This window comes from Felis catus, chromosome A3, assembly GCF_018350175.1.
Source record: "Felis catus isolate Fca126 chromosome A3, F.catus_Fca126_mat1.0, whole genome shotgun sequence".
NCBI classification, from domain to species: domain Eukaryota; kingdom Metazoa; phylum Chordata; class Mammalia; order Carnivora; family Felidae; genus Felis; species Felis catus.
In genome coordinates this window covers 34,977,196-35,002,335 of record NC_058370.1, presented here as the reverse complement: position 1 = coordinate 35,002,335, position 25,140 = coordinate 34,977,196, and the positions used below count along the sequence as shown (strand labels likewise).

The 25,140-nt window shown below is 40.0% G+C and overlaps 1 protein-coding gene across 12 annotated transcripts in view; it reads right to left on the bottom strand.

Moving 5' to 3' along the window:
• PLCB4 (phospholipase C beta 4) overlaps positions 1–25,140 on the bottom strand; it is a 419,557-nt gene that overhangs the window by 365,554 nt on the left and 28,863 nt on the right. For 7 of the 12 annotated variants that reach the window (XM_045053870.1, XM_045053873.1, XM_023251458.2 and 4 more), the window contains exon 2: positions 21,159–21,213. The exons of the other annotated variants lie outside the window; for them this stretch is intronic. The gene's annotated coding sequence lies outside the window, so the exon portion shown is untranslated. The remainder of the gene's footprint in view (positions 1–21,158; positions 21,214–25,140) is intronic. 12 annotated transcript variants of the gene reach the window in all.

Sequence of the window (25,140 nt, the reverse complement as noted above, 5' to 3'; positions counted from 1 at the left end):
TTCTCACCTCTAATCCTCTCCTCCCATCCTCCTCTCCTCTCACTTCTAATCACCTTTTCTAACTTCTCCTTCAAATGCTCCACATATCGGCCACTGCCTAGCTCAAAGCCCAGCCATAGTTACCCTCTTTACTCTCCGCTCCTTGCATCTGCAATACCCCTCTGAACACCTTTTTCAGCACGGTCCCGTGTCGAGCCCAAATGATCCTGCTAGAAATGTGCGCCTCCGACGGGACTGTGTCCCTCCAGATCAGACATCACCTCTTCAGAAGTCACGCTGTGAGTTTGATTCAGGTCCTGCCCTTTCTATCCTGCCGCATGCCACACAATGCTGGGTATATCTGCCGGACCAAGTTTGTTTGCTGTTCTATTAACGGGAACACAGTACAATTAGAATTTCCCATTAATACAATATAGGTAATGACCCAGGGACACTGAATCAAATGTTCAGAAACAAATGGAAGCTTAATTATGTTTGGAATTATTATAGCAACTTGGTGTATTAGCTCATTTAGCAATTTAGTAACTTGAGTTATTAGAAAACAAAATGTATGTTAATGATTTTGGTTATTAGTGAACTAATAATCCACAAAAGGGAAGTGTCTCTAGTAATATGTGACCTTCCTCCAATATACCCATCCCCTGTATTTCCCGACCAAGATAAAGCTGTGTATTTGAATGTCCCACCTATAACATTATGTGAAAAAAAATAATAAAATTATACACTTTACCCGGAAGACAGAAAGCAACCTTAGAATGGAGACTACATCCCGCCTGCACAACCAGAACGCAAAGTTCCATTTCCCAGCTGCCATGAGGTCCTCAAAGAATGTTCTCTTGGGGGGCTGCCAGCGTTTTGTGTTGCTATCTGAGGAAACATTTTGGGAGGTGCCCATGAGCTAAAGCAGCAGAGGACTGCAACTCTGAAACATTTCAGGCATTTTAATTTTTATTACAATTTAAACTATGTGAGCACAGCCCTCAGAAAAAAGAAGACTTGATGATCAAACTTCTTCCCCCCCTTTAACGAATCCATTAGTTTTTCCTCTAAGTATAAGCCTTTGGACTACTGGATAATAGCTTGACGCTCACATAAATCATGTTCAAGGCACATGGGACCACCAAGGCCTGCCCCTGACAACACTGTATTTCAAACCTTACAATGTCTCACATTAACTGCTTTAGGGAACTGGAAGGAAATTTTTTCAGTAGTCAATTTCTCCGGCAAGGCTTGTCTTGGTGGGAAGGAGAAAACCTTATCCTGAGCATGTTGAGAAGCTGAATTTAAAAAAAAAAAAGGGGGGGGGGGAGGAGGAAATCGTTATAATTATGGTGAGAGCTTTTGCATACAAATTCAGTTTTCCTTGGGGAAATTTGCATACTCTCTATAAGGAGTCCCCATGCCAAAAGTACACATTATGCTTTTCAGCTCCAGTCTTTAAAAGCGATGCACTTGCCCAGGAATTGCATAGGGGAACAGTCCATGAATGTGTTCCAGGGCTGGCCCAGATACACTGTTTCTAAAAGAAAGGGCTTCACAACGTAATTTATAATATTTAAATGGTGCACTGTCTATGGTGAACGAACTGATGGTTATCAATCAGACTGAATAAAGAGTAAGGCATCTGTGTCAACAGGTCTCCAAAACTTAACTAAACTCTTGTTCATAAGATAAACACATCTTGACAGAGAAACATGTTTCTCCTTAGATTCTTAAATTTCCAACTAGACAATAAAAAACAGTCATAAGGACTCAGCTCAGATTCAAGGATATTTTTGTGATAAAGGAAACAAGAAATAGATGAAGGGAACCTCCAGAATGAAGACCCATTTTTCATTTGATCTAAATTCTAGACAAATACATGTCTGCCTTTAATTGTAGAAAAATACTTTAGATAATCAACCATGAAAGAAGGGTACTAGTAACACTCCCCATTAGCAGGCTTTAAGAAACACTAAATGTATGGGGCGCCTGGGTGGCGCAGTCGGTTAAGCGTCCGACTTCAGCCAGGTCACGATTTTGCGGTCTGTGAGTTCGAGCCCCGCGTCGGGCTCTGGGCTGATGGCTCAGAGCCTGGAGCCTGTTTCCGATTCTGTGTCTCCCTCTCTCTCTGCCCCTTGCTCGTTCATGCTCTGTCTCTCTCTGTCCCAAAAATAAATAAACGTTGAAAAAAAAATTAAAAAAAAAAAAGAAACACTAAATGTACATTTCTACTTCATCGTGGAAAAAATACTTTGGGAAGGCCATAAATATTCTAGATCAACGTAATCATTATTGTATGGAAGAAAATCTATTATGTGGGAGTTACTTGGAGCAGGCTATTCTTCTCAAAGAGGCTATTTTTGCAATAACAATAAATAAAACACTCTATTCCTAAATGAATTGCCCACCAACAGGAGAAAATGAGCCCTTTGCATTAGAGGCAGCCTATTTTTGTCAGGTCTTTCCAAAGCTAACAGTTAGCAGTGACTTTGGGGACTGTGAATCCACAAGCTTCAACAGCAGTTGACCAAAATTAAAGGCTTATGGGAACAGGTGGGCAAAAGACGGAAATGAGTATAAACATTTTACACCTCAGAATCATTCAAGATGATCACCAAGAGTTGAAATCATCTGTCACCTGGCTCAGGCACCAGCTTTATACACAGAACTTTTATAAATGGAACACTTTGCAAAATAACAGAGAAAGGAATTTTTAGAACAATCTTTTGTAAAGTGCAAAAACATTCATAATATGTTAAGTGGAAAAAGCAGGTTGCAAAAGCATGAGAACTCAATCTTATAAAACAAACAAAAACAAAGCCCAGTCTGCACTGCTGTCTATAGGACAACTCCAGCACCATGTTAGTAGGTGCGCTATATATATATATATATATATATATATATATATATATATATATCCAGGGGTATACCAGATGTTCGTTCCAGGTAGACGGGAGTCCTGAGGAGATCTAACTCTGAGGAGGGCGTCTGTGACAAAGCTGAGTCTAACAATATTCAACCTGGCATTCACCCAACATATGTGACCATGGAAATGTTTTATTCCCCACCCAGAAAACCCATTAATGTTCTTAACCAGCTCCAGGTGGAAACAGTGTGTTAAACTAAAAACTTAAAGAACACAGGTAAGATGTGGGGGCACCTGGCTGGCTCAGTCAGAAGAGCATGTGACTCTTGATCTTGGGATCATAAATTCGAGCCCCGTGTGGGGTATAGAGACTGCTTAAATAAATGAAACTTAAAAAAAAAAAGAATATGGATAGATGTAAAGAGAATGACAGTAAAATACTAACAGTGGGGATCTATGGGTTGCAGAATTTCAGATTATAATAATTTTCCAAATTTTCTGTAACAACATCTACAACTTTCATCACTTGAAAATAAAATGTAGTTTTAGGACAATTAAAGTGCCACACTGTTCAACTTTCTTTATTTTAAACTATTCAATGGGCACCTGGGTAGCTCAGTCGGTTAAGCATCCAACTCTTGGTTTCAGCTCAGATCATGATCTCACAGTTCATGGGTTCGAACCCCACATCTGGCTCTGCGCTGACAGTGCGGTTTCTCTCTCTCTCCCTCTCTCTCTACCCCTTCCCCACTTGTGTGCATTCTCTCACTCACTCTCTCAAAATAAAAAATTTTAAAAATTAAAAGAAAAACTACTCATTGATAAAAAGTACATTTGGTACTTCAAATGTCTATATGCTAATGTGGAGGAAAGTAGAAAGATCTGGCAATCTGTGGATTGCCACGTGTAGACCAGCTATAAAAGAAATGCGGTCAGCTTAAATACCGTTCTCAGATTTCGGGTGTCCTATGAAAATAAATGAAGCAAGGAGTCCAGCCCTGGCAAAAGATGAAGGAGAACCTCTGCCTCTCTAATTTCCTGTTTATTTTCTCAGATGCCAACCATTACATGCAAGCTCTGCGAGAAATGTTAAACGTGTAGAGATAATCTAAACACTGTTCAGTCTCTTTATTTTCCCTCACAAAAGGCAGTGTAAATACAAGAGAAATCATAGCTTGAGAGATATTTCTATGTATCTGAGACCATAAAGCCCATATGAATGAAAAGATATTTAAATCCTTTGTTTTAAAGATCCAAGTTTTGGGACACCCAGCTGGCTCAGTCGGAAGAGTATGCGACTCTAAATCTTGCGGTTTTGAGTGTGAGCCCCACACTGGGTGTAGAGATTACTTAAAATAAATAAATAAATAAATAAATAAATAAATAACTTAATTTTTTTTAAAAAATCCGAATTTTGTTGAAATAAATGCTAATCAGTATAAATTTTTTCAATCAAATATATATTTTCCATATTTTCAATTGTAATTTTTATTGCAAATTTAAAAAATACAATTCGAAACAAAATAGTTGAAAGACCATATATTAGCCTTGACAGTGCCTTCACTTTCTATGTGGGTTTCAGAATGTTCTAGAAATTAACACATCACGACAAGAGTTGAATTCTGGTGAATAACATATCCGTTCATTAATAATAGAAACACTGCTAAGCTTCTCTGTTGAAATTTGTCCATAAATGTGAACAATGGATGCCCAGAATCTAAAACCTGTAAGAAAGCAGTGAACCTGCCCCTCCCCACCCATCATGGAGACCACTGAGGGTCATTGCTAGCTAGGGTAACATCAATCCCCTGACAGTTTCCAGTAGACTAAGGTTTTGGAGGCATTAACTGAAAACTCCCTGAGTCAATTAAGACAGTGACTGGTATCTCGGCCCTGAGGAACAAGGAGATCATATTTATGTGAGAATGAACTCACTCCATCTGTGCCTGGTACACACATCTTTCCCTTTGCTCTATCAGGCTTACACTTTAACTTGTTCTGCCTGTTTTTGAAATAACTCTTGGCTGATGCTGGGGGAAAAAAACTCCTGTTATTTTACCTGAACACAGCTTTCATAATTTGATAAGCACTGGAATATGTGTATTGTGTGTGGTTTTCAGCAGGGGGGGGAGGGTGGGCAGGGGGAGGAGGAGTTCAAAATGTCTATTAAATCAAGCAGCAATCATTTTAGCCCACTGCAAAAAAAAAAAAAAAAAAAATCATTTTATTTCCCAAACTTGTGCATTCAGACTCCACATGAATTCCCCACAAGTGGAAATCTTGAGATTTCCTTTCTAAATAGGGCAACTACTAAAATTATATTTTAATGTTTTAATATTTATATCAATATTCTCTAGAGCAAGTTACCAAAAATGTGATAGCTTTTTAGCAAATCAACGTCTAGAGAAGATACTCTGGCACAACTACTGTCACTCATTTAGGGGTGGCATCTTACGCACACTCATGGTAATAGGGCCTCGGAGACACAGGTCCACAGGTCCTTTGCCTTGAAGGGGATCACGGTATATCGTTTTAAGGGTCAAGAAAATGATTCATCCCTAAAGAATGTATATACATTTTCAAGTCTATTCAGGCTAAAGCTGGTGTTAAAAGCAGCTATTACGAGTCTGGTATTTTATTCCTGGAGACTCAACAAACTGTATCTGCTTCAAGCACTCCCGATCCTCTCAGGTTTTCCGGGTTTTTGCTATTCTCTCTCTTTCACTCAATTGACTTCACTTTCTCACTGGGCTTTTCCCCACGGATGTTCCCTGCTAAAGCGTCATCCAAGATTGGGCAGCTGCATCTGCATCAACCAGCTTTATAATTAATTTAAACTATCTGACAGGACACGGAAAAACTGTCTTTCAGTAATTTTAGTTTCTTTTTCTTGCTTTCCTTTTTTGGATGCTATATTCCATTTTAATGGCAGGGTAGATGTCTGACATTCCTGACAAAGAAATGAGAAGACACTGTTCCCTTTCAATTCTTAAAATGACAATAATTAGTATCTTCATCCTCATCATCTCCCTGCTTCACAATTCACACACCACTAAGGAATCCAAGCCTGCATATCCCATTGGTCAGACTTTCCTCTGAGCTCTCTGTTCGCTCAAATCTCAGTCTCCTCTTTGACAGCCCTCTGTTTACTCCTCTTGCCTTGCAACACTTGTCAGCTGGCTTCCAAGATACCCCCACGCCCTTGCCTTTCCTCCAACTTCCTTGGCTCTCTCCCTGATTGCTAATATTGATTCCTCCTCGTGTCTCTGCCCTTTAGGGTGAATGGCCTTGGGCTCAGCCCTCAGACCTCTCAGCTTTCCACAAGCATTCCAGTCTTTAGTGACCTCACCCAGACTCACACCTCCCACGTATACACACCTTCAGCCCAGGCCTCTCCCTGAATTCCAGACTCTAACATCCAACTGTCTGCAGGACATCTTCATTTGGATGTCTAACGAAAGTCTCAAATCTTCCCAAAACCAACTCCTGATCATCCCCATTTTCAAACCCCTGGTGATGCGGTCTTCCCCCTTCTAGTAAACAGCAACTCCACCCTCCCAGGTACCCAGGCCCCAAACCTTAGAAATACCCTTACCACCTCTCCCTTTCTCATAACCTATGTGGAATCCCTGAGCAGATCCATCCAACTGAATGACCCTCCCTCCAAAATGGATCAAAGTCTGACCCCTTCGAACCATTTCTACCCTTCGCACCTTTGTCCAAATTAGTATCATCCATGTCCTTCCTGCCTGTCACAATAACCTGCTACCTGATTCTCCTCCTTCTGGACTTGCCCCCTTACACTCTATTCTCAATTCAGCAAAGTGAGTGCTTGAAAATAGAAGCAACATCATGCCACTCCTGGGTTCAAATCTCTCCAGTGGCTCCCAATTTCACTCAGAGTGGGAGTCAAAGTGTTCACAGAGGTCCTTGACAGTCTCCCCCACTGCTTCTGCACTGGAGTCCTCACACCCCAGCTCAATCCAGTCACAGCCCCCCCCCCCCGCTTTTCCTCATGTACAGGAGGCCCATTTCCCCCTTAGTCCCAGGGGCCCCTCTGCTCTTGCTCATGTATGTGAAACCCACTTCCTCCTTAGTCCCAGAACCTCCCCACCTTCCTCAGGTACACATGAGGTCCACTTCTGCCTTAGTCCCAGGAACCCCCCCTGCTCTTCCTCACATACATGAGTAACAGGAGCCTGTTACTTCCGCCTTAGTCCTGGGCCTTCCCTCCATTCTTCCTCATGTACACGAGATCCACTTCCTCCTTAGTCCCAGGACTGCCCTCCCATTTCTTCCTCATGTACATGAGGCCCGCTTCCGCCTTAATCCCAGGGGTCCATCTGCTCTTGCTCATGTACATGAGACCCACTTCCTCCTTAGTCCCAGCACTTCCCCCCCTTCCTCAGGTACACACGAGGCCCACTTCTGCCTTAGCCCCAGGGCCACCCCTCCTGCTCTTCCTCATGTACACAAAGCTCACTTCCACCTTAGTCCCAGGAACCCCCCCTGCTCTTCCTCACGTACACGAGTAACAGGAGCCTGTTACTTCCACCTTAGTCCCGGGCCTTCTCATTTCTTCCTCATGTACATGAGGCCCGCTTCCTCCTTTGTCCCAGGGGCCCCCCTGCTCCTCCTCACATAGACAAAGCCCACTTCTGCCTTAGTCACAGGCCCCCGCCCCCCTATTCTTCCTCACATACACCAGGCCCACTTCCTCCTTAGTCCCACCCATCCTGCTCTTTCTCATGTACAGGAGGTTCACTTCTGCCTTAGTCCCAGGAACCCCCCCTGCTCTTCCTCACATACAGGAGGCCCACTTTCACCTTAGTCCGAGGGCCCCAACTGCTCTTCCTCCCTCTCTCTCTTCCTCCCTCTCTCTCTCTCTCTCTCTCTCTCTCTCTCTCTCTCTCTCACACACACACACACATACACACACACACACACACACAAGGCCCACTTCTGCCTTAGTCACAGGGGCCTCCCTGCTCTTCCTCATGTACATGAGGCTCACTTTTGCCTTAGGGTGTTAGCATTTGCCATCCCCATCCCCAACAGCCGGGGATCTCTTCCTGAAGACAGTCGCATGTCCCTATCTTAGCAGCTCAGGGTCTTGACTCAAAGACCACCTTCTCAGGGAGGCATTCTCTGCCCATCCTTCCTAAGACTACAGCACCTGTATGCTCCTTATTCCCTTTTCACTGCTTGATCTTTCTCCGAACGATGATTGCTAACTACATACTGTAATTTTATTAGTTTATTGTCCTGTCTTCATTACAAGAATGTAAGCATCAAGCTGAGTTTTTACTTCTTTTTGTCCACTTATGAAGCTCCAGTTCCTAGAACAGCACCATTCCTGAGGTAGGGATGCAATCAGTAATTGTTAAATGAGTGGAAAAAATACTCCTCTATAACCTATTATTTTTTATTTACAAAAGGTCATGATCATCTTTCCATATAAATAAATACACATCTAATGCAAAGGGCTAGGAACAAATTTGGTCATGAGTGGGTAATAGTTGAAGCTGGGTAATGGTTGTATGGGGATTCTTTTTTTTTTTTTTTTTAGTGTTTTATTTATTTTTGAGAGAGAGAGAGTACAAGCAGGGGAGGGGGGCAGAGAGACAGGGAGACACAGAATCTGAAGCAAGCTCCAAAATCTGAGCTGTCCTCACAGAGCCTGACAAGAGGCTTGAACTCCCGAACCATGAAATCATGACCTAAGCCGAAGTCGGACGCTTAACCAACTGAGTCACCCAGGTGCCCCTGTATGGGGATTCTTTATACTATTCTTCCTACATATATTTGAACTTCCTACAGTAAAAAAATTTAATACACAACATTTGCTTAATTATTTATAGTGACTATACGGTATTCCACAGTCTTGATTATACCATGATTAGGTAACCACTACTATACTGAAAAATATTTGTGTTCCACCTTTCTTTATGTAACAGGAAGTGATAGAAAAATCTTACACAACTATCTAATTATAACATTACAATAAATTTCTAGAAACAGAACAGTTTGCACACTTAAAATATTATACATAATGCCAATCTTCCCTTCAGAAATTCTGAACCAAAATATGCTCCCATTAGTACAAGAAAGCAGCACTTCTCAAAGCATGGTCTACAAAATGGTACCAGACTGCAAACAGTTCTGGCCCACCAGGTAGGTTCAGAAATTGAGACTAAACACTTAGAAACTTGTATAGGTATTTGACAGAATAATTTTACATCTGATAAACATTTTATATCTAGAAATATATTTGAGAGTTTATTTTGTAAACTTTTCATTTTCTTTTTTTGACTATTTATTTTTAATGTATTTTACAAATATATCAGCCAAAAACAGAGTGGAGGCATATGGTCCCTCACCTCAGTTTGAGAAAAACTAAATTATAGTAGTACTTGCTTCTCCACACCATTACCAATTGCAGACATATTTTCTTTGTTTTTTTTTTTTTTTTCCATCATTTTGGTCACAGAGATATGCCAGTGTTGACTTAATCTACACTTTTGATAGCTAGCAGGTTTGCACACCTTTTCATGTTTGCTGGCCCTATACCCATTATTTGACGAATTACCTGCTTTTTGTTTTGTTTTGTTGTTTTAGAGAGAGAGAAAGAGTGCGTGATTGGGAGGGTGGTTAGGGGGTTGGAGAGAGAGAATCTTAGGCAGACTCCACCTTTAGCATGTGGGGCTTGATCCCACAACCCTGGAATCATGACCTGGGCTGAAATCAAGAGTTAGATGCTCAACCAACTGAGTCACCCAGGTGCCCCTATGAATTACCTGTTTATATTTTTCCCCACAGTTCTATTAAGATGCTCATCTTTTTTTTTAATGTTTATTTTTGAGAGAGAGAGACAGAGTGTGAGCAGGAGAGGGGCAGAGAGAGAGGAAGACACAGAATCTGAAGCAGGGTCCAGGCTCTGAGTTGTCAGCACAGAGCCCAACATGGGGCTCAAACCCACGAACTGTGAGATCATGATCTGAGCTGAAGTCAGACACTCAACCAACTGAGCCACCCCACCCAGGCACCCCAAGACATTCATCTTACTGATGAAATTGTAAGAGCTTATGGTAAGAGCACTTTGTATATTAGGGATATCAGCCTTTTGTTGATCCTGTGTTATGCAAACAAGTTTCATGGTTTAGATGGTTTTCCACTACACTAAAATATTAAAGACTTAAAATGTGTATATAGTTTCTTTTTTTGAAACTTTCCTTCATATTTTCTACTTACAGATGCCCTTCCCACCATAAGATTGTAAAAATATTGACTCATATATTATGCACATCCATTTATATCTTACCTTTTACATTTATAATTTCTTTCCTCTAGAATTATTTTCAAATGAGTTGTCTGGTAGGGACTCTGTTTCATTTTCCCAGATGACTAGGTAGGTGTCCCAACACCTTTTGCTGAATAATTTATCTTTTTCCTTCCAATCTGAAATGCCAACCCTATCACTTACTAAGTTACCATACATACTTACCTATAGACTCTCTGTATTTTATTCATTGATATATTCTTATGCCAATACTTCTGTTCAATCATTACTGACGTATACTATTCTTTAATATTTGAGATGGCAAGTACCCTGTTTAATATTTCTTATAATTCTGGGAGAGTTTTATAGGTTCATTCTTCCAGATCGTATTCAGAATCATTTTGGCAGGTTCCCCAGTTTTGATAGGGATTGACTGCATCATGTTTGTGCTTTAATTAAGCAAAATTGATATTTTTATATTGTTGTACTGAAACTTACTTTCCAAGAACAAACTATCCTTCTCCACTTTTTTGAAACTGATTTTATGTCCTACAATTGACTTTTCTACCTCTCTTCACTTAGTCCCTCAGATGTCTAGGTAAATTGCTCCCAACTTCTATACCATGACACTGTAATTGTAAGTGGAATCTTTTCTTCAAAAATCTTTTCTAACATTGATGTCATAATTAACTCAACAATCTATTTTTTACTTATTTTGTAGCCAATCAGCAACCTTAATCAACAATCATAGTGCTTTTAGCAGATTTTCATGTGAGTCTAAACATGGTCTGTTAATTCCATTCATACTTTCAATCCATTCATTTAAAACAGAAAAGCAAGCAGTTACATATATCTCAAAATACTGGTACAACTGAAAATTAATATATAAAAACATGAAGCTCCTCTGAGGTACATAAAATCTACTAGTGTATATAAATTGCATAGGGGTGCCTGGGTGGTTCAGTTAGTTAGGTGTCCAACTCTGGCTCAGGTCGTGACCTCATGGTTCATGAGTTCAAACCCCATGTCAGGCTCTGTCCTGACAGCTCAGAGCCTGGAGACTGCTTCAGATTCTCTGTCTCCCTCTCTCTCTGTCCTTTGCCCACTCACACCGTCTCTTTCTCTCTCTCTCAAAAATAAATATTAAAAAATTTTTTAATAAAACACATACACATGCATATATTCTTGTATAAGATAGAAACTGAGAGGTCTCTAAAAGTTAAAATTTACTGTGGAAGAATGCAGAAAGACATATTGCAGAATAATGGAGAGCTTAAGGAAATCTTCGTGAGAAAGTAGCATTTATTTTAAGCACAGAATGTCAGGATGTGAAAAGATCAGAGGGATAATATTCTAGAAAGAGAAAAAAAACCCATATGATCAAAGGCAAGAGGAGAAAAAACCCAGACAAAGTTTGGCTGGAGCACAGAGAATGCTAAAGGTTGATAAGTGGATCATTCTGAATACAAGATTAATTTGCTTCTTGTTTGGTAGAAAATGGTGAGCTATGGCACAAATAAAGCTATGCTTTAGGAAGAAGAATCTGGAGGCAGGATGCAAATACAGGGCAATTTGGAGCTGAGAAGAACTGAGGCAGAGAGTGTAACAGTTTTAAACACAGGGGTCTATGTCCCCTCCCCTTGAACTTGGACTTTGTGACTGCTTGACTGATAAAATCCAGCAGAAGTGACACTGGACCTGTTCTCAGGCAAACCTTAAGAAACTGACACCTTTCTGAGGAACCTCGTGCACTGGTAGTGGGAATGCAAATTGGTGCAGTTACTCTAAAAAACAGTATGGAGGTTCCTCAGTTAAAAACAGAATTACCCTACAATCCAGCAATGGCACTACTAGGTATTTACCCAAAGGATACAGAAATAATAATTCAAAGGGATACATGCACCCCGATGTTTATAGCAGCATTACCTACAATAATATAGAAATAAAAATAACCCAGGTGTCCATCAACTAATACATAGATAAGAAGTGGTGTGTATATATATATATATATATATATATATATATATATATATATATACACACACACACACATACACACACACACACACACACACACACACACACACACACAATGGAATATTACTGAGCCATAAAAAAGAATGAATCTTGCCACTTGCAATGATATGGATAGAGCTAGAGAGTATTATGCTAAGAGAAATAAGTCAGTCAGAGAAAGACAAATACCACAGGATTTCACTCATATGTGGAATTTAACAAACAAAACAAATGAGCAAAGAAAAAAACAAAACAAAACAAAACAGACAAACCAAGAAACAGACTCTTAACTATAGAAAGCAAGCTGATGGTTACCAAAGAGGAGGTGGGTGGGAGGATGGGTTACAGAAGTGATGAGGATGATAAGGATCAAGGCATGCACTTGAGATAAGCACCAGTGTTGTATGGAAGTGTTGAATCACTATATTGTACACCTGAAACTAATATTACACTGTATGTTAACTAATTAGAATTTAAATAAAAACTTAAAAAAAAGAAACTGACATTTTTCACATCCTATCTCTTGGGACACTCATACTTGCAACTTAGCCACCATGCTCTAAGGAAGCTCAAGCGGTCTGTGGAAAGCCTACCTGGAGATAATCTGAGGTTCCTGGTTCTTAGCTCCCAGCCTACAGCTAGCTCCACTTGCCAGGTATGTGACTGAATCATCTCAGAAGTGGATCCTCCAGCACCTAGCAAAGACCCAGCATTTGCCACAAGGAGCAGAGACAAAACTTCTCTGCTGATCCCTGCCCTAATTGCAGATTCAAGGTTGCTGTCGTTTTAAGCACTTAGTTTAGGGTGGTTTGTTGCACAGCAATAGTAACTAGGATAGAGACCAATTTAGAGGTTCTCACAATAGTTTGGATCAATAGCATGAAGAACAACTTGAACAGTTAACTGTGACAAGGGAGTAAGGGCTAGACACCAGTGCTACTTTGAAGACACAGTCAATAGGAAGATGGCAGCCTAAAATTAAAATTTAGCCCCTGAGTTATTTTTCTGATTAAGAATTAACCAGGGGCAGGGGTTGGGGGGCGCCTGGGTGGCTCAGTTGGTTGAGTGTTCAACTTCAATTCGGGTCCTGATCTTGTGGTTCATGAGTTCGAGACCCACATAGGGCTTGCTGCTGTCAGTGCAGAACCCACTTCAGATCTTCTGTCCCCCTCTCTCTCTGACCCTCTCCCACTCACACTCTCTCTCTCCAAAATAAATAAACCTTTTTAAAAAAGAATTAACCAGGTAGGGGCACCTGAGTGACTCTGTCAGTTGATTTTGGCTCAGGTCATGATCCCAGGGTCATGGGTTCGAGCCCCACATTGGCTCTGCACTGAGCATTGAGCCTGCCTGGGATTCTGTATTCTCTCTTTCTGCCTCTCTCCCCTGCTTGTGCTCTCTAAAATAAAATACAAAACAAAACAAACAAAAAAACAAACAAACAAAACCTTTTTTTAAAAAGAATTAACTGGGTAAAAATACATATTTACTAATAATTTAGAATTGCACATTGTAGTGAATTAGGATATGTGAAAGCCACAGTTAGCAATTTCTTCTCCCTACCCACCCCCACACTCTCCACTGGAAGAGTGTATTTTCCTGCCACATCAATATTGAGCTTAGCCATGCAATTTGCTATATCAATGGTATGTGAGCTTGACGTGCGTGATACTGGGTCAACTCCAAGGACAGGCCCTAAGAGACACTGCAAGTTTCTACTTGGTCTCTTTACACTTCTGCTATGGCAGAAGACCATGCGACATTCAAGTCTCAGGAGAAAGACACCAGGAGCAATCCTCAATCCAACCCACAGCTTGGAGCTGAGCCCAGTGGAGCCTAGCGTAGGTCATTCAAACCCCAGCCAACCTCCAAACACGCAGGCCAGAAATACTTATTGTAATGAACAACAGAATACAAGTGATAAGTCATTGCAATAAATAAATAAATAATTACTTCTGGTCGTATGCCACTGATTTCCTATATAGATGTCACGGTGTCTGACAAATACATTTACTAATATTTGAGAATGGCCCACCATCTCATCACAAACGTAAACGATCATAATCCTAGTTATCATTACTTAGGGACACCGCTCAGTTGAAGAAATATGGGTAGATACATGTACTGATAATTCAAATGCTTCCATTTGGGTTATTAGGTGAGGCACCATTCTGTCCATGAAACCAAAAGAGAATGTTTTAGTAAATTACACAATGTTTTTGTCCTCATCGTTGCTTTCTTACTCATTCACTGGATGGGGGGTGGGGGGGGGGGAATGTTTCTGGTACAAAGCAGCAAATGTGACAAAACAGGAGATCTCTAAAGACAGGCTTTTGGGATTCATTGCACAGCAGCAGCTCTCAAAGTATGGTGCCTACTGCCACCTCAGGGAAGCCAGGAGGTCAAAACTATTTTCATAATGGTCCTATGACATTATTTGCCTTTTTGCATTCCCATTATCTCACAAGGTGGAGGTTTACAGAGGCCTCATCATGTTTGAAATCTCCATTGACGGACTGCAGAAGCAAGTAAGAGAATCCAAGTATCTTCCATTAAGCCAGAAATTAGAGGTTTACGAAAATATAAACAGTGCCATTTTTCTTACGAAACGTATCTTGTTTTAGAAAAATATAGTTAATTTTCCATTTTAAAATATTTTTTAGGGGCACCTGTGTGGCTCAGACGGCTAAGTGTCCGACTTTAGCTCAGGTCATGATCTCACGGTCTGTGAGTTCGAGCCCCACATCAGGCTCTGTGCTGACAGCTCAGAGCCTGGAGCCTGCTTCAGACTCTGTGTTTCCCTCCCTCTCTGACCCTCCCACATTCGTGCTCTGTCTCTCTCTCTCAAAAATAAATAAACATTAAAATTTTTTTTTAATTTTTTTATGTTATGTGATGGGTTTATTACTTACTTAAAATTAATTGATACAGAAATAGTTTTGTGTCCCCTTTTTCCTTTCTCATATGGCAAATAATTATGATATGAAGGCACATAAAGTAAAGCTGTTCGAGACCCTCTTGATTTTTAAGAGTATAAAGGGATCTAAGACCAAAAAGTTTGAGATACACTCCATACTATGGCACAGAGTATGTGTCAATGCGTTCAAAAGTACAATGGGGGAGCATACCTTAAGGAGAGTGGAAGCAATAGGCATGAGTTTGTGGGGTTCCTACAGGAACGGTCTTAGACTTAAATATCATCACCTTCATAATTTAGGTAGAAGTGACAGCCATGTGGCTTTTTCCATTCAAACTTTTTACTTTGTTCATAATAATCCTGCTGAATAGTGCCTTTAAACAGTAAAGAATATGGCAGGAGAGACTGAATCAACTGTGAAAGGTTACACAGTGCTGACACTAAAAACGTCTTCTACTTTATTCAAGCTGCTACATACTGCTTCTAAGATGCTCCGGCATTATTAAGAGAAAAAAAAAATGTCCGTGTACTTAAGTCAACAGAAATGAACTGTTGATATAAGTAGTTATTCGTGTTTATTAAGCACTTTTCCCCCAAAGGACTCAAACATTTCAAATGTATTAGCATGCATAAAACCTCCACTAATAACCTCACAAAGTACACAGTTCCTGTTTCCACATTTTAGAAGAGGAAAATTTTATTAGTTAATACACAGTAAACTACAATACAGAAACATTAAATCCCTAATGCCTCATCTCTGCCCACCAATCATTCACACATCATGCCAAACACAAAATGGATAATCTCTTGAACCACCACATTTGAAGCTTTTGAATGAGCATCACATTAAACTGAGATAATTTCAGAGCATCCTTTACACCTTCACTATCTCTACAGCCTACCTGAAACCCTTAAGCCTGGAAAAATGCTTCCTAATAAGACTGTCAGAAATCTTCTACAGGGGTGCCTGGGTGGTTCGGTCGGTTAATGTCCAAATCTTGATTTTGGCTCAGGTCATGATCTCACAGTTTGTGGGTTCGAGCCCCACGACAGGCTCTGTGCTGACAGCATGGAGCCTGCTTGAGATGCTTTCTCTCTCTCTATCTCTCTCTGCCCCCACTCACACATACTTTCTCTCAAATAAACGAATAAAAGATTTTCTACACGTTAATGAAGCAAAAATTAGTCACTGAACTTGGATACTTGGGCACTACAATCCTCATGGCTAAAAAACACACTCAAAATGCTGAATCTACATTTTATAAAACTGGCAAATTGTTTTTCCAATGAAGAATTAAGCTGTCTTCTGGCTCTTAGGTCTATCTGTAAGCAATATGAGGCAATGTGGGGAAATACGTTCCCTACCTTCTTCCACAGCCTCGTCATAACTACGTACTTAACCTATGCTAATAATTCAGTGGAGAGGCAGATAAAGGGCAACTAACAAGGAAAAATGTCAGTTAATTAACTGATAAGAAATAATGATATTTATGTGCTGAATGAGGGCATACAAGAGTAATGTCAGCTTTTGTAACAAATAGATCCAAAAATATACAAACTCTCAACACAAAAGAAGTTTAATTTTCTCTCTCTCTCTCTCTCTCTCTCTCTCTGTCTCTCTCTCTCTCTCATGCTCACATAATTTATGCTCCTTCTTCCACTGCATACGGTTGTTACTGCGAAAGACTGCAAATATTGCCATCAGCGATTTTCTATTCAAGAATATGTGGGTGTTCCTGGCTAGGGAAGAGTGCCTCTTCACACAACAATATAGACCTGATTTCTTCAGTCCTGTCTCCCTCACCATCCACTACAGTCCATGGTCATCTCCATCCAAGCAGAGGAAGAACGAAGGTAGAACATGGGGTTTAGAAGCCTTGTCCCAGTTCTGACACCCATGTTGACACAGATGGTCACACAGCTGCTGTGTGCCTCAAAGTGAGGAAGCAGCACACAAGAGGAACAGACTATATGCTCAAACACAACGTAAAACAACATGCCACAGTCTACTTATTCTGGGAAACAAGTAAAACAAGCCAATCGACCTAGCTGGCAAGAATCAAAAATGTGATTTTCACAGGCAACGGTTTTGATTAGATTCTCAGTGTAAAGAAACAGAATTACAAACACCAATCTCTACCAAAAATAATAAAAAAGAGTTGTCCCACTACTAACACAAAGTGAGGTGTCCATAATTCTTATATATGTATTCTTTCAGGTAAGGATAATGAAAGTATTTCTTTCCATAAAAGAAGATCAGAATATCTTACTTGTGTCCTGGCTAATTTATGGAATCACCGATTTCTGGTTCTCTGGATGCTCTTTAGTTACCTTGTTATCATTATTCCACGCAGAGGGGGATGGCCGCTGGAACAGGTGAAACTATTTACATATGCAGAAAAGCTGTTTTCCTCATTTCTCTTTCATTCTCCACAGTCGATTCTGTCACACCTACCACCAAGGCCACTGGCCCTGGTCACCACAGCTGGCTCTGTCCACAGCCACTAGGGCTGCTGACTGCATCAGGGATGGGGAGAATTCTAAAGCACCTTCTGCCTCACTGAGTTATCACTCAAGCCAGGGGGTACAGTCCCAGGTTTGGCAGACCTTAAGTCCTGTGCTTCCTCTAGCTGGCAGAAGTCTGAAAAAACACAAACACGGGAGTTTCTGTTTGGGAAATTAAGAACAGGGTACTCTCACCCACCCAGCTTCACACAGTGATGGATTCCCCTAAATTCAGGAAAAGGATTCAGATGCCAGACAGCCTCAGTAGTGACAAAGGTCTATTACAGACACAATAAAATATTAACAAATCAAATGCACACAGACCCCTGTTGGTTGTCATGGAATGGGAGCGGTCATGAGAGAGAAAACTGGAAAAAGAATATGGGGAGAACAATTTTCTTTTCCAGTCGTGCACTAGGGAATTCATGTCCATAAAATCCCCCAAGATTCTATAAGGCAAGCCAGGCTTTATGTCCACTCAGTGGCAGGACCTCATAGGCGAAGCTACAATGGGGATGATGGACCATCATCCCCAACACTGCCTAAAAAACTTCCTGTGATGATGGAAAGGTTCTATCTATGCGCTGTCCAGGATGTAGCCTCTTGCCACATGTGGCCACTGAGCATCTGAACTGTGACTAGTGTCAATGATGAACTCAAGTGTTAATTTTCTTCATTAAAATTTACATTTAGGGGCGCCTGGATGGCTCACTTGGTTGGGAATCCAACTCTTTTTTTTTTTTTTTTTTAATTTTTTTTCAACGTTTTTATTTACTTTGGGACAGAGAGAGACAGAGCATGAACGGGGGAGGGGCAGAGAGAGAGGGAGACACAGAATCGGAAACAGGCTCCAGGCTCTGAGCCATCAGCCCAGAGCCCGACGCGGGGCTCGAACTCACGGACCGCGAGATCGTGACCTGGCTGAAGTCGGACGCTTAACCGACTGCGCCACCCAGGCGCCCCGGGAATCCAACTCTTGATCTCAGTTCAGGAGCATAAGTTCAAGCCCTCGTTGAAGATAGATAGATAGATAGATAGATAGATAGATAGATAGATACAAATTTAGGTTTCAATAACCACATGTGGCTTCGGGCTATCCGTACCTGACAGTGCAGACTAGCCTTTCTGGTGGTGTCTAACCAATCCAGTGCCCCAAGTAACCTTATCTAGTATCTTTTTAAAAAATGTGGATATTTCTTGCCCATAACTATTGAAGAACATTCATTCTGGCTCCGTTTTGGTTAGATCATGGGTTCAACCCTACCTTGATTTAGGTACCTTCACTATGTTCTAGAACAATGTTTCTCAATGTCTCTGATTACAGTGACCCATTTTTCATGTCAAAACACATTATTAACCATTTATAAGAGTGGTGCTTTAACTCCTATTAAGAAAACCCATTAGAGTAAAAAAAAAGCTCCTCGTAAGTCAGTAATACTTTATATTCATGCATATTTCTTCATCATGATAGCAGCTTTGTAGATAGAAAACACAGGAGATGGTAATTTATTGAATACATGAGCAATCCTTGATATTACCATAGATTCTAGGACATCTTACAATATCCCACAGCATCCTGGGCTCCATGACCCACACAGGTTAGGAGACCTCTTCTAAAGACATATCCCTAAGTGGTCAGCAGATCTGTGATGATATGTGGCACAAATGAGGGTCTCTGTGCACGAGGGGCTTTGGATTAGTAATGGAGAATGAGAAAAAGTAACTTTCCTAATGCATGGCAGTCAAATATTTTCAACATCTATCTGGTAGCAGATGTACAATATAGATTATTTATGCTGTACTTAAGCTTGATCATCCTGTTAGCTTCAAAGAAGATTAAGGTCTTACAATTTGGGTTTCCTAAAAGTGTACTGTTATAACTCAACAGTTTTATGATGTTCATCAGCTCTCTTCCTATCATCATTTTGTCAAAAATACACTCACTCTCTGATTAACTCATTTCTCTGTGTCAACTTGGAAACCAAAATCTAAAGAAATAATTTGAGGAAAAAAATTTAAAGCAAACATTTACTGAGTGGTTCCCAGACTGGAGCTGGCCATGTTCTGGACAAGTTCATTTTAAGCTGGAGGTGAAAAGTGACTTTTGTTTTTTAAGTTTATTTATTTTTTTATAACGTTTTTCTTTGTTTTTGAGAGAAAGACAGAGCAGGAGTGGGGGAGGGGCAGAGAGAGAGGGAGACACAGAATCGGAAGCAGGCTCCAGGTTCCAAGCTGTCAGCACAGAGCCCACACACAGCCCGACGAGGGGCTCAAACTCATGAACCATGAAATCATGACCTGAGCTAAAGCTGGATACTTAACCAACTGAGCCACCCAGGCACCCTTATTTATTTATCTTTGAGAGAGAGAGAGTAAGAGAGCAAGCAGGGGAAGGGCAGAGAGAGAGGGAGAGAGAGAGAAACCCAAGCTGACAGCTCAGAACCTGATGTGGGCCTTGAATTCACAAACTGTGAGGTCATGACCCGAGCCAAAATCAAAAGAGATGCTTAACTGACTGAGCCACCCAGGTGCCCCTGAAGATGAAAAGTCACTTCTGTGAAGCAGATGGAAGAATGAAGAAGATGCCATTAACACCACAAGTCTGTGATTGTAAAATGGGGAGAAATGTTTCCACACTATAACCTCTCTGCTCAGAAATGACCAAAGAACTAAAATCTTACAGTTGGAGAGGAAACTGACATAGAAGGATAATGGCACAAAGTCAGGTTTGACTTCTGTGATCTTGGAACATCCCAAAACCTATGAGGAGATCCTGTGGTTTGGGTGACAGCCCCATCAGACCCCACCATAACTCATGTCTCCAAGGACCTCTCAGGACATGCCACTTTCCTGAGAACCTTTTAGAACAGGGGAGCTGCCGATGTTGGTTCACATTACAGAGTAAAAGGTACTGGATGAAAACAAAAGCAACTGCTAGTTTTGGAGCTCAGCCCATGAAATCTAGACACCTCTTGGAGACTCCATAGTTTACAAAAAGCTCCATAAACCTAAGAATGCCCACAATTTCATTACAGCTGTAAAGTATCAAGATGTATAATATAAATTATTTATGTAGCAGTTAAGCCCAATTATTATTCTAGCTTCAAAGAAGATCAAGGTCTAACATAGTATCATGCAAATCACAATCCACACTCTGAAAAAGAAGTCTCACAGAAGAAAACATAAGCTATGACAGATTGAGCCACAGACCATTTTATACTTCCAAACTCTGGGCTTCCTACAATGAAGTCACCCACTGAAAAAAGAGGAACATAGTTCATCAAGATAGGCTGAAATTAATCTATTTCAATTTTTAAAATGGATCTACTGAAAGACATTCACTTACTACACTTCACGTGCATTGACTGCTATAGACATCAACAATTCATTCAAAACGGTCATGCTTTTAAAAGACTGGGAAACACAGTATTGAATTTAGAAAGCTGAATCTGAGGTTTTAATTCAATTCACAATGGCATGCATTAGCAGCATAAAAATTGCTTCTTGATTAAGTAGTCTTGGGTGGTAATTTACTCAAGATAACACATTTTTTTAAATGTCACAAATTAATTTTAAAAAGCACACACGCCTACCTTTTTAAGAAAGATCACGTTTCATGGTTCCGTATCATACAGTAAGCATCTCTTCCTGTGGGGGTGGAAAAGAAGAAAGACCATCCACTAATAACAGAAAGTAGCAAAGGTGAACTTTTAAGACCGTAACGCTATAATTTCCTTATGTTATGCCTTCATTTATAATATTAAACAAAAGGAAATCTTTCAAGTTAGACTTAAAATATTTCTTCATTTCTCTCTAAATGAAATATTTTAAAGATTCTGATTCCAATGATTTGATTTCTGAGGAGCAAATGAATAAAATCAAATGGATATAGATAAAAATAGGATTTTTTCAAAATTAGAATTAAAGTATTTACTTCCCATCTATCCCAATGACATATACTCAATACTTTCATTCCATGAAGTAAATGTATAAAATTCCACTCCTGTTTCTATTTTTCCAAGGGGGAAATGAGGTGAAGAAGTTGTAATAGCCTGCTTAGGTAACAGAAGGTAACAGAATTATAAGCAGCTGTTTCCTTCTGTTGTATACTTTTTATTTTCCAAGCTAATAAGCCATATTTACAGGCTCTGTATTTCTTAGCTAAGACTTTTGGATCAAGAAAAATATATAAAGGAAACTAAATCAAAATAAGATCGCTGTGATTTCATTTTACATTTATTATTTTCAATAAATAATTGACATAGAAAACCTGCTAGTCCCTGGGGCGCCTGGGTGGCGCAGTCGGTTAAGCGTCCGACTTCAGCCAGGTCACGATCTCAAGGTCCGGGAGTTCGAGCCCCACGTCAGGCTCTGGGCTGATGGCTCAGAGCCTGGAGCCTGTTTCCGATTCTGTGTCTCCCTCTCTCTCTGCCCCTCCCCCATTCATGCTCGGTCTCTCTCTGTCCCAAAAATAAATAAATAAATAAAAAAAAATGGAAAAAAAAGAAAACCTGCTAGTCCCTAATAAATACTAAATATGATTTTTCTCTTCAAAATTACTTGTTGGCAAAGATGAAAGCATTCCAATATTTTAACTTTATATACTGAAGTCCAAATAAGTAAAAGGTTTATAGCTTAAGTTAATCATCTACTTCTTAAACTGTTTCAACCAAATCTAATTAAAACAGCCAATGGAATCACGTCCACACGAATGTAATTGTGACTCTGACCCTGATACATTAGATTCCATGTGTAAAGCAATGTAACTCCCAGTGGGGATAATGATATGGAGAGTTTTTGAAAAACAATGACCACAATTTCTAACCCAAAAGAACTCCAAAAATTGGAATGACTGCCAACGCATTTAATTCACGGAGATCACGCTCCGGAGTAAATGGAATCACTCATACACACACATTGGATGGGGACTCCCTAGATTAGCCTGTGCTCATTCCAGTTGTCACCCTTTTTTCAGACAATAAAAACCCCCTTTAAAGTAAGAAATCTTGCTGAAAGGCATGTGAATCCTGTAACCACATCCATACCTGCATATGCCCTTCCTGAGTACCACCATCTTGGTACGACCAGAACGTCTCTCCTTAGAAGCAATACCAAATCCCTACATGGACTCCCCAAGTCTGCCAGCATTGGGGGCCTTGTCTCTCCTGCTTCTCTTCACTTTAGAAACAGCATTACTTTGGCTCTCTCACTACCAACACAGGACAGTTAGGGTAACAGCTGCCTATTCTGTTTTCTGAAATTACCTAAGGTCTTATAGGTGCAGGTAAACTCTGCTGGCAACAACAACAAAATGCCAGGACAAACCACGATTGATTCAGAAACATGGTTCAACATGCACAGGCTGAGCCAAATCATAATCTATGGCCCAGTAACAACTGTATGGAGGTCCTCATAGATCTTCAGTTCATAACTGGCCATCCAGAGGTACCCACGTGGCTTAGTCAGTTAAGCGTCCAACTCTCGATTTCAGCTTAGGGCATGATCTCATGGTTATGAGATCAAGCCCCGCGTCGGGCTCCATGCTGGGCAAGGAGCCAACTTGAGATTCTCTCTCTCTCTCTCTCTCTCTCTCTCTCCCCCGCCCCCTGCTCACATGCACTCTATCAAATAAATAAATAAATAAATAATAAAACTGGCCACCCAGAAACAAGAAGATATCTAGGATTTACTTTGAAAGAATCCAGTCAGGGTTTGGACAAGGAGAGCTAACAAATCAAAAAAGGGTCAGTGAGTTTGTGGTAGTTCAATGAAGGATACATGAAGGTTCACTGTAATATTTGCTCTACTTTTACATTATAATTAAATTTTCCATAACAAAATACTAAAAGATGGTCATCTAATTAAAGTTATGTGTGAAAATATGACAAAGAGAGAAATGCACAGAGCATAAATATCACAATCTTCCTGTTTTCCAAACACCCTTCATCAAAAAGGGGAAATAAATTTAAAAATTTTAAATTAAATAACACACTAGAAAAGATGAAAAGCCTTCAGTTACAATTTTATTAATGAAGTAATAATGGCCTTGAATTTTTCTTTAAATATTTTAAAAGCCAAATAACAAGCATGTACTTACCTATCATAAACTTATTTTTTTATTACTTTTTCAAGTATCTCTGCTTTTAATTAAGTGACAGAAACACAGAAGCATGGCTTTTCTCAGGATTGTCAGACATTGTTGCTCATTAAGTATGACTTTGATTAAAAGAAGTAGGAAAATGGATGACCTATAATTAATATCAATGCGATCTGTTCCATGAACTAAAAATCTTTGTAACTAAGATCCAAGAGGGGATCATTAAAAGAGAAAGAGAGAGAGAGACAGAGGGATTCTATTGGTATAAATTTTGGGTTTGCAGATATAAACTACCAGATCTGCAACCCACTGATGTAGCTGAATGATCTGTTCCTGGGGAACAGCCAAAAGATGGGCACTCATACGACTCACTACTCATGCGGCTAGAATTTGAAAGAGACTAGGAGGGGTCATATGAGGGTAGTCGCAGCTTTCACAATAAGCAGGGAAACTCACATGCCAAGTAAAATCATCGTTACAGCCTCAGAATTTGACTTACTGACCCTGCCAGACACCACTATTGAAAATCTGACACTGGACATAAATTAAAAAGCAGGATTTATATCATAGTTTGGGAAAAGAACATGTGTAAAGCTTTACCAAGTCTTCTCCAAAGATGAACCAGGGGCAATAACAAACTTTGGCTCCCTCTGAACAGAACAGCACAAGACCAACACTAAATCCTAACACAAGATTTGATCTTTTTTTTTTTTTTTTTAAAGAAGCTGATAGTTTTCTATTTTCCTTTTTAAGTTTTCCTGGCCTAAAACAATCTGTTTCCTTTCCAATGAAGAAACAATGCCAAATTCTGAAAAGGAAATTTGTCTGACTTAATGGGTAAGCACATAAAAGCTGGAAAAGGGAGTATTATGGGAAAACCAGAGCAACTCGGCCTTATGGGGCAGGCTTCCAAATTTATCAGCAAAATGATCAAGGGTTAGAGAAGGGAGTGTGTGGGTAATAATTATTAACAAGTTGCATGATGGAGGTCAGCTAAACAAAATTCACTTGTTTTCAATTTGAAACATCACAGTTCCATTGGTTTATTACATATAGGCTAAGAAAAACTTTCACTAGCTTACATCCATACTCAGAAATTTTTCATATTTTATTCAATTAGGAATGGCATTTAATTATGCATTTAATAGATATTTGTCAAATAAATGCATTAATGAGGTGGCAACTAATACCTACCAATCATGAAATCTCAACCTAAGGTCATTAGAAATAAAATTAGAATTTTTTTAGAAATAAAATCCTCAGGTATAGCAGTTATGGCTATTTGTCTAACCAACATGTATAACCTTAATTTTCTTGTAGGCGGCAATATGCCAGGCTAAAATGGTTTGTGCCCCAGACTCCCTTGCAGCTAGGAGTAGGCATGTGACACAGTTTTGACCAATGAGATGCGAAAGAAAGGGCTCTAACAAAGTCTGTTCTCATTACATGAATCCATTCCCTTCCCTCTTTCCTGGGAA